The sequence below is a fragment of the Macaca thibetana genome, chromosome 5, assembly GCF_024542745.1.
Source record: "Macaca thibetana thibetana isolate TM-01 chromosome 5, ASM2454274v1, whole genome shotgun sequence".
NCBI classification, from domain to species: domain Eukaryota; kingdom Metazoa; phylum Chordata; class Mammalia; order Primates; family Cercopithecidae; genus Macaca; species Macaca thibetana.
In genome coordinates this window covers 143,747,700-143,760,881 of record NC_065582.1, presented here as the reverse complement: position 1 = coordinate 143,760,881, position 13,182 = coordinate 143,747,700, and the positions used below count along the sequence as shown (strand labels likewise).

General features: G+C 39.2%; 1 protein-coding gene and 1 long non-coding RNA gene across 2 annotated transcripts in view; one reads left to right on the top strand and one right to left on the bottom strand.

Annotated features, from left to right (window-relative positions):
* The window catches only part of GRXCR1 (glutaredoxin and cysteine rich domain containing 1), a 139,346-nt gene that overhangs the window by 19,620 nt on the left and 106,544 nt on the right, over positions 1-13,182 (top strand). The gene's annotated exons all lie outside the window — the stretch shown is intronic.
* LOC126955256 (uncharacterized) lies at positions 4,254-9,920 on the bottom strand. The gene is made up of 2 exons (XR_007725856.1): positions 9,613-9,920; positions 4,254-4,363 (listed from the first exon to the last, which is right to left on the bottom strand). It is a non-coding gene; the product is annotated as an uncharacterized LOC126955256 (long non-coding RNA).

The window sequence follows — 13,182 nt, the reverse complement described above, 5'->3', positions numbered from 1 at the left end:
ATTGTACAAAGCCACATGGGTGGAGCTGCCCAAGGCCATGGGAGCCCACCTCTTGCATCAGCATGATCTGGATGTGAAACATGGAGTCAAAGGAGATCATTTTGGAACTTTAAAGTTTAATAACTGCCCTATTGAATTTTGAACTTGCATGGAGCCTGTATCCCCTTTGTTTTGGCCAACTTCTCCCATTTGGAATGGCTGTACTTACCCAACACCTGTACCTTCATTGTATCTGGGAAGTAACTAACTTGCTTTTGATTTTACAGGCTTATAGGCGAAAGGGACTTGCTTTATCTCAGATAGGACTTTGGACTTGGACTTTTGAGTTAATGTTGGCATGAGTTAAGACTTTGGTGGACTGTTGGGAGGGTGGGATTGTGTTTTGAAATGTGAGGTCATGAGAATTGGGAGGGGTTAGGGTTGTAATGATATGGCTTGGGTCTTTGTCTTCACCCAAGTCTCACCTTGAACTGTAATAATCCCCATGTGTAGTGCTTGCTTTGGCAGCACATATAATAATCCCCATGCGTCAAAGGTGGGACCAGGTGGAGATAATTGAATCATGGGGGTGGTTTCTCACATGCTGTTCTCATGATAGTGAGTGAGTTCTAATGTGATCTGATGGTTTTATAAGGGGTTTCTCCCTTTGCTCAACTCTCATTCTTTCCCCTGTCACCCTCTGAAGAAGTGTCTTCCGCCATGATTGTAGGTTTGCTGAGGCCTTGTAAGTTCGCCAGCCATGCAGAACTGTGATTCAATTAAACCTCTTTTCTTTATAAATGATGCAGTCTTGGGATTTCTTCAAAGCAGCATGAGAATGAACTAATACAATTAGCTATGTTCAGAGAAACAAACCTGTAGTCTCAGTCTAGTGTTGAGTGGGCACTCCCTGGGTAGCAGTAAAAATGTGGGGTAAACCTGTGGTAAATCTTGCTAACTTCCACCCACTTAAATCTGGTTGGAACCAATGCACAGCTTGTCATCATAGCAGAGAATGGGATGGGAAAGATGCAAGGCCATGAAAATCTGAAGTGGTATGTGAGAGGCATGTGACACAAAGTCTTCTTCAGATTGCACCAGCATTTTCATTTCACTTGCACTGACTGTTTTTCCTAGAGCTCATTTTCTTCTCAGATTTGGAATCAGTTAGGGTGTGTAGGATTGTCTTTAATGAAAAGATATTTTTCTGTTTGTCTCTTTTTTTCTCCTTTTTTAGTAGTTTTTAGTATCTCTACCAAGTCTGGAACCATATCTTAAATTGTGATTTAAAACTTTTGTTTTGTGGTGATACAGGGCATGTCTTAGATCCTGTTACAAAACAAGGGAGTAGCTTGGCTTGGGTCCTATTTGCAAAGCTCTGCTTGTATCTTGACACATCTCATATAAGATGTATTCGTATATATCCAGTGAGATCATTTTTTTTGTATCTGTCATGAGATGATGAGTCATAGCCCCGTCCCATTTCAAGAAGTGAGTCTGGCTTCAGTCCATTGCTGTGGAGCTTATGTGGCTTCATCCTTGCCTATTACTTTGTTTCTGTTTCATTTCTAATCCCTAACATGAACGTAATATTTGGATTTTTAAAGATTTTACTCTTTTTTATTTTACCTCCCATTTCTAGGTACTTGGAACTTTGGGTTGGAGGCATATCCAAACTTAAAGTTACAATGCTATCTTGACTGGACATCTCTTGGAAAAATGACTTTGAGCAGATAATTTTATTCCCAGCCAAACTACTAATCAAGTATAAGAATAGAACAAAAAATTCCTTATGTTCAAAGATTCAAGAGAGTTTACCTTTCTTACATCATTTCAGAAAAAATAAGATTACCGAAGCATGTGCTTTTGTAAAACAGAAAGTTATAAGCAGAGAAATAAGATTTCGAACTCAAGAAATATTGTATCCAACTCAGGAAAACAGTAAGGGAAGATACCATGATGAAAGCCCTCAGCAGACCTAGAGCACATTTGGTCCAGACCGGATTAATTCATTTAGCCTTCATTAAAGGCTAAATGGTAGTAAAAGGGAAGTTTTTGGGCACAAAGAGGACCACCTAAGAAAACAGTAAATTATAAACACCAGGTAAAACTACACAAGCTAAAAAATAGTCATGATTCAAATGTGAAGCAAATGAATATCTATCAGTTTTCGAGATAATATTGCCTTAACCTTTTGTTGTTTTTCATGCCATTGACATTGTGAAAATCATAGGCTAATTATTTGATAGAATATCTTTTAATTTGGATTTATCTGATATTTCCTTCTAATTAGATTCAGGGCAAATAAACATTCTTGTCTGGAATATTATATGAGTGATGTTGCATTCTTCTGGGGGCATAATATCTGAAGGCACATAATTTCCATTTACTTCCTAGTAATATTAATTTTCTTCATTTTATTATGGTATTATCCAACTTCTCTACTGTACAGCCATTTTCCCCAATGTGATTAATAAATAATTTGTTGGGAGATATTTTAGGCTATGTAAATAACATGTTCCTCATCAAAGTTCTACATCCAAGGTTAAGTATCTATTGATTACTTTTGCCCGTATCAGTTTTTAGAATGATGTTTGCAAAATGATGATTTCTTCCCTATAGTTATTAGTTAGTAATTTTAAGTATATACATACATATTGAGTATACATATTGAGGATCAATAGATTGACAAATAAACTGTTATTTTGCCATAAAGGTCTGTGATTGCTTAGGGTCAAAGGCAATCTGAGAGGAAACAAAACCAATAATTTCCCCCTTAAAAAGAAGACTGATATGAAGATGCTTTACGTAATTTGCTTTTATTCATTGTCTCCAGAGGTTGCTGATGGTTTCCCAATACATTTGGCATTTATCTATCTATCTATCTATCTATCTATCTATCTATCTATCTATCTAGTGGAATCCTTGGCATTTACAAAAGTCTAATCTGATTTTATTGCTGAAAGCAGAAATATATGAGAGAGAAAAAAAGTATCCCATCTCCTCTGGTGTTGATGGCACAAATGAAAGCTTAGTGTTTCATTCCAATGAGGTTGTGGCTTTCATTAATTTCACACCCTCAGTTGATGAATGAAATTGTTTTGTTGTGCTAGGCAGACTGCTCCTGCAGAGTAATTAATCCCAAATGAAAGGTTGGAAAAACTGCCAATGAAAATGCTGTATATCTGCAGCTCAGCTGAGACTCACCAGAGAGGACTTTACTGGCAGCGACTCATGACTTTATTATCTCTCTCCCTTACATAGGGAGAGTGACAAATGGAGCCACTGACACCTGTTTTAATTAAATAGTCACTGAAACAGGTGGCCAGTCAGGATGGAGGTACAGAGGGCTTTTTAGAGTTCCTGAGATAAGCGTTTCTTAGGGTGAATAAATTTTACTGGAAAAGAAGTTCTCCTGGCAGAAAGGCTACCTTAGTATTTCTAGGGGAAACAGGATGAACAGGGGTTATTAAGTACAAACCATAATGTGCTAATAGGACTATTAGAAGACAAGATAAAAATTAGACAATTAAAGTGAAAGAGGGAAGGAAGTCCATGAACAAACACCTTAACATTTAGTTTTTCAATATTATGAGATATGATACAAAACCTAACTGGTGAATAGGCATTTTAGGATTCCAGAAAAGTCAGCACTTACTGATGTCTGTGTATAAAGTGGTTTAGAATCAATTTCATATGCAAGTAATATTTCTCCAAAACTTATTCTGGTGGGTCTGGTGGGTGATGTTCTTGCTTTACCTGTCTCAGCTTCAGGAAAGGTCAAGACTAGGATTACACTCAGGTATTTCCTGAGCTTTGTTCCTAAAAACTATGCAGCCATTCTAGATTGAACAAAGATTTTTTTTTTCTCTTGGAGCACTACAATTTTCAGAAAGAGGCTTTTTTTTTTTTTTTTTTCCAACAAGCCAGCTGAGGAGCAGCAATATTGGCTGCTGGAAGTCTGTTGGAAACATAAAATTACTGGCTTCACCCGGATCTACTGAATCAAAATCTGCATTTATATTTTACCTGGGTAGTTCCTTTGTACATTAAAATTTGAGAAGCACTGCTTGAGAGGACTAGACCTGTCTATTCCTTTGATCTTCCTATATGGAAAATCAAAAAGGGAGTGTAGTCTAGAGTTTTATTCACGCAAGTTAACTGAGATGCCTATTGGGAAAGAACTCATGTATCAAAAGAGAGATCGTCAAAACAAAAGAATTTGTTACAAAAATAATGGAAAGCAGAAGAGATCAGAATAAATACTCTTGGCATTGTCAATGGTCTTCCTCATAGTTCTGGAGGCTGGGAAGTCCAAGATCGATGTGCCAGAAGGTTTGGTGTCTGGTAGTGTCTGGTATCTTCTTCCAATATGGCACCTCACCTAGAGGGGAAGAACACTGTTTCTTACAAGGCAGAAGAGCAAAAAGAGGCAAACTCACTCCTGAAAGCCATTTTTATTTGTGGCATGAACCCATTAATGAGAGTGAAGACTTCATGACCTAAACACCTACCATGAGGCCACACTTACTAGCACTGTTGCATTGGTGATTAAGTTTCCAACATGTGAGTTTTGGAGGGGCCAAACACTCAAACCATAGAGTTTGGCTTCATGGTATGCCCCATTTTCTCCTCTATGTTCCAGTTCCATTTTTTGCTTCCCACTGTGGCTGATGCTTATTCTTGTGAACACCCACTTCTTCTGCTGAACATGAGTGCTGCCTCCACAGGTGAGCTGTGCTCTGTGCTGAAGTCCTTTGTGCTTTGCCTTGAGGGAGCAGATGACAACATCTAGAATATTTATTCTGATCTCTGCTGCTTTCCATTAATTTTGTAACAAATTCCTGTGCTTTGACCATCTCTCTTTTGATACATGAGTTCTTCCTCAATAGGCATCTCAGTTAACTCACACGGATAAAACTCTAGACTATGCTCCCTTTTTGACGTTCCATAAAGGCTCAATTCTAGAGTTAATCTATCCTAGGATCAAGCTGGACAGGATAACATCACTCTATCCTATAGATAGAAGAGCTCCTTTGATCTTCCTGTTTGGAAAATCAAAAAGTGAGTATAGTCTAGAATTTTATTCTTGCGAGCTAACTGAGATGCCTATTGGGAGAGAAGTCATGTATCAAAAGAGAGATGGTCAAAACCAAGAATTTATTACAAAAATAATGCAAAGCAGCAGAAATCAGAATAACCTCTTCTTCTAGTTGTCATGTTAATAATAGCCAGCATAACCATTTAATAATACTTTGGGTTAAAAAAACCCCTGTATTAGTTGCTAATACTTTAAAATCAAGATATTTTATCCAGAATCTGGATTAGTGGCATCTTTTGAGAAAATTGACCAACATGGCAAAATAGGGCCTATATTTCTTCAGGTAATATCAGCTGCAGCTGTGGAAGCTGGCCTGTCAGTCATGCCTTTCAGTTCAGCACTGTCTTTACTCGTCTTTATTATGTCCCTAAATCCATGACCAGGGGTTCTTGTTAGTTATCCTCATATCTACTCTTTTGTTGTTTTATACCTGGCCCATGTCCTTCATGTATACATTGCTTGCTTATCTCCTGTGGGCATCTGAATTTGAGGACATGGGGCAGCTTCTTAGTCTACCTTCTTGGATGTGGTATTTTAAAAGTGTGCCATTCACTTTTGCTTTACATTTTATAATGATGTGCTACAAAACTTTATTCCTTGCCAGGATAAATCTGGGGTGTTTTGATTTCAGAGATAAAAAGATTAAGGCATTTCAGATTACTGCCTTCAGAGTTGAGGGCTCAACAGAGTGTGAAAGAAATACATTTGGATGATACAAAACTCAATTCACCAGGTCATGTTTTCCTCATGTTCTCACTGGACACCTTAAAACACAGTGTCTTTCACTGGTTCAGGGGAACAAGGCCATTTCCAGGAAATGTGTTACATGCTGGGGAAAAGAATAAATTCCCAGAACTCACTCTTTATTTTATATTTTGAGATTAAATTTTTTATTTCTAGAGATGTAAATTTCTATAATATAAATTTCTTCACCATTTATATTATTGATTTGGAAATCTATCAGTGGACTTCATCTCTCAGAGGTCTGATGCATCCTATTATGTGGTTCGCTGGGAGAAATGGAATATAGACTTATGTATGTTTTCAGGATGCCTGTGGAGTTTCTGCTGTGCGCAAAGCATTATGGCCTTTGTGGTAAAAGGAAATGGACCCAAACCTCCTAGAGAGGAGCAACAAGTCTTGCTGGTGTCTGCAGAGCAGGAAGGGGTCTGACATTGCTGACTATTCATTAGCAGAACTTCTTTTAGCATCACTGGCAGACAGAGTTTATTGAAGGACAATAGAAAAATGACAAATGACTTCTAGAACTGGCTGCCCTACTTGGAGTCAGCAATTGACAAGGTGAAGGATGAAGGAAGAGGGATGAGCAGTGAGCATAGGCAGTGAGTATATACCAGAAAGGAGTTACCTCAACTAAAGGGAATGTTTTAATATTTCTAATGATATGCCTGCTCATTCAACCAAGAAGGCTTTTATTTACAACTTATAATGGCCCAATGAGAGAATTAATTTGCTACCTTTGCCACCACATTAAATGCAAACATCAGGAAGAATGGTGCTCAAAGCCAAGTATGAAATAATGATATATGTGTTGGGAAAATGTGTCACACAGAAATAGCAAATAGCATTGTAGTGTATGGTAAGCATGCCTAGAAGGACCTTAGAGCATGTGTTGACACGGCTTGTACAAAGCAGCCATTAGAAAAGTGCAGAGGTTCTACTGCAGATCCTAGGTCTGGGCAGTGCATGTCAGTGGGGCCTTTTCTCTTATCAAGTTGGATAACTCTCGCAGGGTCTAAGTTTTCCCTCCCTGCCTCGCTTCCTTCCTTCCTTTCATTTTTCTTATTTCTTATAAAATGTCTTAAAAATAATTTTGGGGACATCAAGTATGTACATTTTATTCTTCTCTCATTTCCTACACTGAGCCATTACACTAATTCTGATTAAATCCTTATGATAGTGCCCTTAATAGTTCTTCCCTCTGATTTTTCTTCTTTGATCTTCTTTAGTAAGTAGAGGCCAATACATTATTCCCAGTCAACTTTGCTATGGGGCTATCATTCAAGGTTGCAATAGTTTTCTCTTTAATCTCTATTACGGAAAACAAATTCCAGTGAGCCTTCCACACAGGCTCTATTTGTACCTACACTCACTTTTTACTCTGCAATGGTCTGAATGTGTCCCTTTAAAATTCATATGTTGAAATCCTAACCTCCAAGATGATGGCATTAGGGTTGGCTTTTGGGAGGTAACAAGGTCCTGAGGGTGGAGTCATCATAAATGGGATTTGTTTTCTCACTATATAGGAGCAAGGGAGCTTCTACCATGTGAGGATACAGCGAGAAGGCACCTCTATGAGGAACGGTCCCTCACCACACATGGAATGTGCTGGCACCTTGATCTTGGACTTCTCAGCCTCTAGAACTTGGAGATATAAATTTCTGTTATTTATAAGCCACCCCATTTATGGTATTTTGTTATAGCAGCCCAAATGGTCTAAGACACATCCATTTCCAGATTTTCCTTTTTTCTCTAAGAATTTTCTAAATTTGGAAATTCAGAACGCATCATGCTTCTGGTTACTAAATATCCAACTGCAGGAAATACTATGATGGGAGACGTTGAATAATTCTCTAGTTAGAATTCATGGACTGAGTATGGGATACACCCTGTACAGGTATCACAGATATACCTGAGTGTATGCACTCAGTCCATCTCTAAACAGTTTATTAAGTAGCTTGAATTTGGTGAGATTTAAAAAATGAGTGGTTTTATTTTTTTCAGATCACCATATTTAAATATGTCTTATCCAATCTCTTTTTAAAAAACGTTGTCAACATCTCAGACAAATTCCATAATGATACCAGAATGTTCTACCTCTAAAACATTTATTCTTGGCCTGCTGGACATGGTGGTTCACACCTGTAATCCCAGCACTTTGGGAGCCCAAGGCGGGAAGATCATGAGGTCAAGAGATCGAGAACATTCTGGCCAATATGGTGAAACCCTGTCTCTACTAAAAATACCAAAAAATTAGCTGGGCATCGTGATGCATGCCTTTAGTCACAGCTAGTTGGGGGCTGAGGCAGGAGAATCGCTTGAACCCGGGAGGCGGAGGTTGCAGTGAGTTGAGGTCATGCCACTGCACTCCAGCCTGATGACAGAGCACGACTCCATCTCAAAACAAACAAACAAACAAAACAAAACAAAACAAAAAACCCCCATTCATTCTCTGATACCATTCAACCTTTGACTTAGGGCTGGAAGAACTAAGAGAGAGGAGGGACTGTGCCTTGCTCCTGGAACGTGCTGCCTACCTCCTTTTCCTCATCCTCCTCCCCTTCCTAGGTCCCCACGCCTGTGTTGCAGAAAGGAGAAAAGCGATTGGAAGTGACAGTGTTTATTGTTTATCACTTGTCTAGCACTGGTTGGTGGCCACAGATTTCTCTCTGTTGCCTGCTCCAACACCTGTTAGGCCTGGGGTATGAGTACAAGTGGAGGTCTAGATTTCTTCTGTCAAAATATAAGAAGTTATAAATCAACCGGGCGCGGTGGCTCACGCCTGTAATCCCAGCACTTTGGGAGATCGAGGTGGGCAGATCACAAGGTCAGGAGATTGAGACCATCCTGGCTAACACAGTGAAACCCCATCTCTACTAAAAATACAGAAAAATTAGCCGGGTGTGGTTACGGGCACCTGTAGTCCCAGCTACTCTGGAGGCTGAGGCAGGAGAATGGCGTGAACCCAGGAGGCCTAGCTTGCAGTGAACCGAGATTGCACCACTGCACTCCAGCCTGGGCGACAGAGCCAGACTCTGTCTCAAAAAAAAAAAAAAAAAAAGGTTACAAATCAAGGTAACAAAGTACTGAATAAAATATATTCCATACCCTTATTTTGATAGATATATATTCATAATGATCTGCAAAGTCAGGTTGGAGTTTAGACTTCTTGAACTTCTTGGAATTTTGTTGTGTTAGCATGGTGGCATGGGATACACTGCCACTGCCTCTGCTTCCTTGTCTGTCTGTGGCCCAAGGCCTTCTGTCCTTCTCTCTCTAGCCCTAGGTCTGTCTCAGACTAACAGTGACCTCATACACCTATGTGTGGTCATCCTAGCTGACATTTTCAAGCTTCTTACCTCCTGCCATCAGCTGCAAACAGCTATCACTTGGCCACTCTTTGAGTATGAAATTTGCGCTTCTCAAGAGAACAGACCCAGGAAGAAGCCCGGGAGGATCTGGAAGCAGGCTTGGGGCTGTCTGGAGAGATGATTCTGCAGTGCTGGGTACTTAACACATGATTTAAAAGAAGATGCAGGTTTCAGATATGTATGTCCTCTTGTCTCCCAGGAGGGTAAGAATGAAGTCCTCTAGAGAGTAGATTAAAGGTAGTGGCCCCTGTTACCCAGTTTTGAGGGAGCAGCAATGGTGGCACCAGTGAGATCTTGAGGCATCCTTCTAGATGGCTTGCAAATATGGGAAATCTATTCCACCTTGCTGTCTTTTGTTATCAGTTATAACCTCCATGCTAGATACCCCTTCATGGCCTCTTGCTGCTGGAATTTTCTTACCTAAAGACCAATCTTCTTGGATGTGGTGCCAGCAAGACACGTCTGTGGTACTCACTTCACCTACGGGATCCTCCTCTGGCTTCACAGTGCTAAATAGTAGAAAAGTAGGGGACTTCACTGTGCCTTCCGTCACTCTGCCAGCTCTCTCCACTTCTGTTTTCCTTGTTCAAAATAGTCACTGACATCAGATCAGCACAATGATTGCATAAATGAACCGTCAACCCCAAACCTGACATTAGTCTGCTTTCTCACAGACATCTCTCAATCTTGATGAGTGATTCTCTTGGACTTCTCCTGGCTTGGGCTCAGTAGAGGAGTCTTCTTATTCACCCCTCCATAAGGGAGGGAGGAGTGGATAAGAGATAGCCCTGCCTTCATAGGCTAACAGCTGCCTACTCAATGGTCCTCTGTCCCCCTTACCTTCTGCTCATGTAAGCTGCATAATAGCAGTAGGATATGTGATAGCTGAGCTTATTTGTTTCTTAATAAACCCAAGAGAGGCTGTTGACCCACAATTATTAGGTAGCTTATGTGCTTATGTTCTTGGCTTACAATCTCAGTAGTCCATTCCAGGGCCAATAAGCAAATCTCTCAATATCCTAATATGCATGCAAAAAAATATATCTTCTATTAGAGTAGGTAACTTTGCCAATTAAAAAATGGACTATTTATCCAAATGTTTACCTTGATCTTTGCTTTTTGTGTACAGAAATGTTATTTTTACCTCACACTTACACAAATAGCATAATTGTAATTTGACTTTAAAATGTGTCCTGGGCCACATCCAAGTTAACAATTTAATTCCTTTTCTTCCTAGCCTCGCCCCATGCTTCTATGCCTCCATCTGTCACCGGGTAAGGAGAAGCACACACAGTATTCCCACAAAAACCAGATCCTCAAAAAATCTCCAAGGACGCTTCAGAATGCCTCTTTTTTTTTTTTCTTCAGAGACACACATGATAGATATTGCTCACTTGCCAAGCAACATTTCATGGGTAGCACTGAAGGTGATGCATAGCTTCTGGGGTGGTACTTTCACTCCATTCCCTTTTACTCAGGGGGAAGTTTCAAGATGCTGGTGAGGGAGCAGGAAGTGATTATGGAGATAACCTTGGATTCCCTCTATTTTATATTAAAAAGTAAAGCACTCACTAACATCATTTCAGTTATTGGTAATAAATCGCCTGCCACAAATTGCACAACTGATTGTGATACTAAAGTTGACAAGCAATTCCCTAGCTGATCTAAAGTAGAAAAAGCAATAGACAGCAAGATGCTACAATGAAGGGAGAGGCTTTGATGCTTGGGAGATGCCTGAGAGGAATCCTAACTCATCGTAGACCCTACGTACAAGAATTGGGTCTTACAATTCACTTTCAAATTTGACAAGCGCTCATTAACTACTGGTTTACTTTTACATAGTTATGATACTTTCAGATTTACATATGTGAAACAATGCTTGGATTGTATAATAAACACACGTGTCTGTGTGTGTTTGTATGCATGTAGATGTGTGTATAAGGTACCTGGAATGATGATTGATGATTTTACCTATATTGTCACACTTACACTCAAAGTATCTGTGCAGGAGAGGGAAAGTTAATTTCATTTCACAGATAAGAAAGCAGAGGCTCAGAAAATTTACTTAATCTGCCCAAAGTTCTACATTTAAGAAGCAATGAAACTGTGTTGCAGCTCAGTACTTTCTAATTCCAAAATCAATTTTCTAATCACAATTTGCCTCTCTCCCTTTCTTCTTTACTTCCTTCCTTTACTTAACAAAAATGTTTGGAAGACCCGCTATGAATGCCAGGTATGTTTCTGGGTGCTGTGTATACAGCGGAAACTATCCAGTGTTCCTGCCTGCCCTCCTGGAGCTTACTTCCTAATTAGAGGCAAATACTAATCAACCAAATACCATTAATAAATACATAATGTACCATCAAGTAAATAAATGCTCTAAAGCAAACTTTCAAAAGGAAAGGAGATTGAGAATGCAGGATGTAGGTAACAGGTAAGGGCAGGAGTAAGGTGCCATATTATATCTGGCGTCAGGGAAGTCTAAAAACTGACAGGCTTCCCAAGACTTTGGCAGGTTTATTGAAATATCTAAATTCTACCATTTCCCTGTAAACAATATGCATTTGTTAGCAGAAACCTTTAGTTGCTTTCTGCAATTTGTTTGCAGATAATGGTTATATTATATACCAATGTATGCATTGGCCCTAAGCATGAAAGAGAGAGAGAAAAAAGAAAAGCTTATGAGGTGTTTCTAGAAGCATGAGAAGATGTCTGAGTACATTTAAAGAGCACATAGGTCCTTATATGTCAAGTAGGTACAGATCCTGTGATCCTTGGGTGTAAAGGTTGGATGTCCCTTTAGGACCAAGATTACATGTGTTTGCAAGGTGGAAGGAAATTTGATGGAGAGGAGAGAGTTGGTGAGGAATTGGTTGGGGGCATTATTAAGGGCAAATTACCAATGGAAGTAGGATGTTCCAACAACTGAAGGCACTTCATGTTTGTATTACTCAAGGAATGTAAGAAACTTGAAATAATTCAATCCTACAAGCAAATAAGAAGTAAGGTATTTTACAAAGTACATCAGGATTCTGAATGAAAGGTTCATTTTAAGAATAAATTGCAGCAGCCCAATTAACCAAATATTGCTAATTTCAGTTGCCTGCTCTTTTTTTTTCCAGCAATTTGGTTATCATTGCATTTATTTCAGCAATTTTCTTAATGACCTTCTCAGAATGATATTCTCAGATATAACTGTCTTCAAAAAATACACTAAATCCATGTAAAAATGTCACAGTCTATTTCCTTCTTCACAGTTACAGATGAAACAGAATCACTTGGACTTTCACCCTTCCACCATCTTTGCAAGGGACTTAATGAGCTGGAAAGATAGAGTGACATGGAGAGAAATTACTCTGATAGGGGCAGAATATGGAGAAAATCATGTTGTCTTGAAAGACAGCTGATTCAATTAATCCCACCAGCCATTTTACCAGCTCCATAGATCAGACATAAGGTCTAGTTGGACACTTCCTGGAAGTAAATGAGTGAGAACTTCAGTGTAGAAGGAGTCTGGGTGGGGGAAGTTCAGATAACTCTGGATCATTAATGACTTCATTAAATACTGCCATGGGAAAAACTACTTTTACTGAACATTTCTAAGCTCCTTGAGAAAAAAGTTTGTTTCCAGTGAGTTCTAACCTTTTGACATTTTCCACTTGAAGATACTTGACTCATATGTTTCCTACTAGCTGTCACATTGCTGTTAGTGAGTGCACAGTGATTCTGAGTGACTGCGCTATGTTGTAGGATTTCATAAACTCAAGCAATCCTAGCAGTACCAAGTGGAATTTGGTAGTTCTAGGAGACAAACTTATTGTGATGTTCCTTTCTTTTTCTTTTTCTTTTTTTTGTTCAACTCTGGGTGAATACAGGTAAAAATACTTAAAGTGTAAATGAGAATTTTGGCTCCATATGAGCAGAAATTATTTTTTGGTCTGTTTTATTTACTTGTGTATCACCAGTGCACAGAATGGTGCCTGGCATATA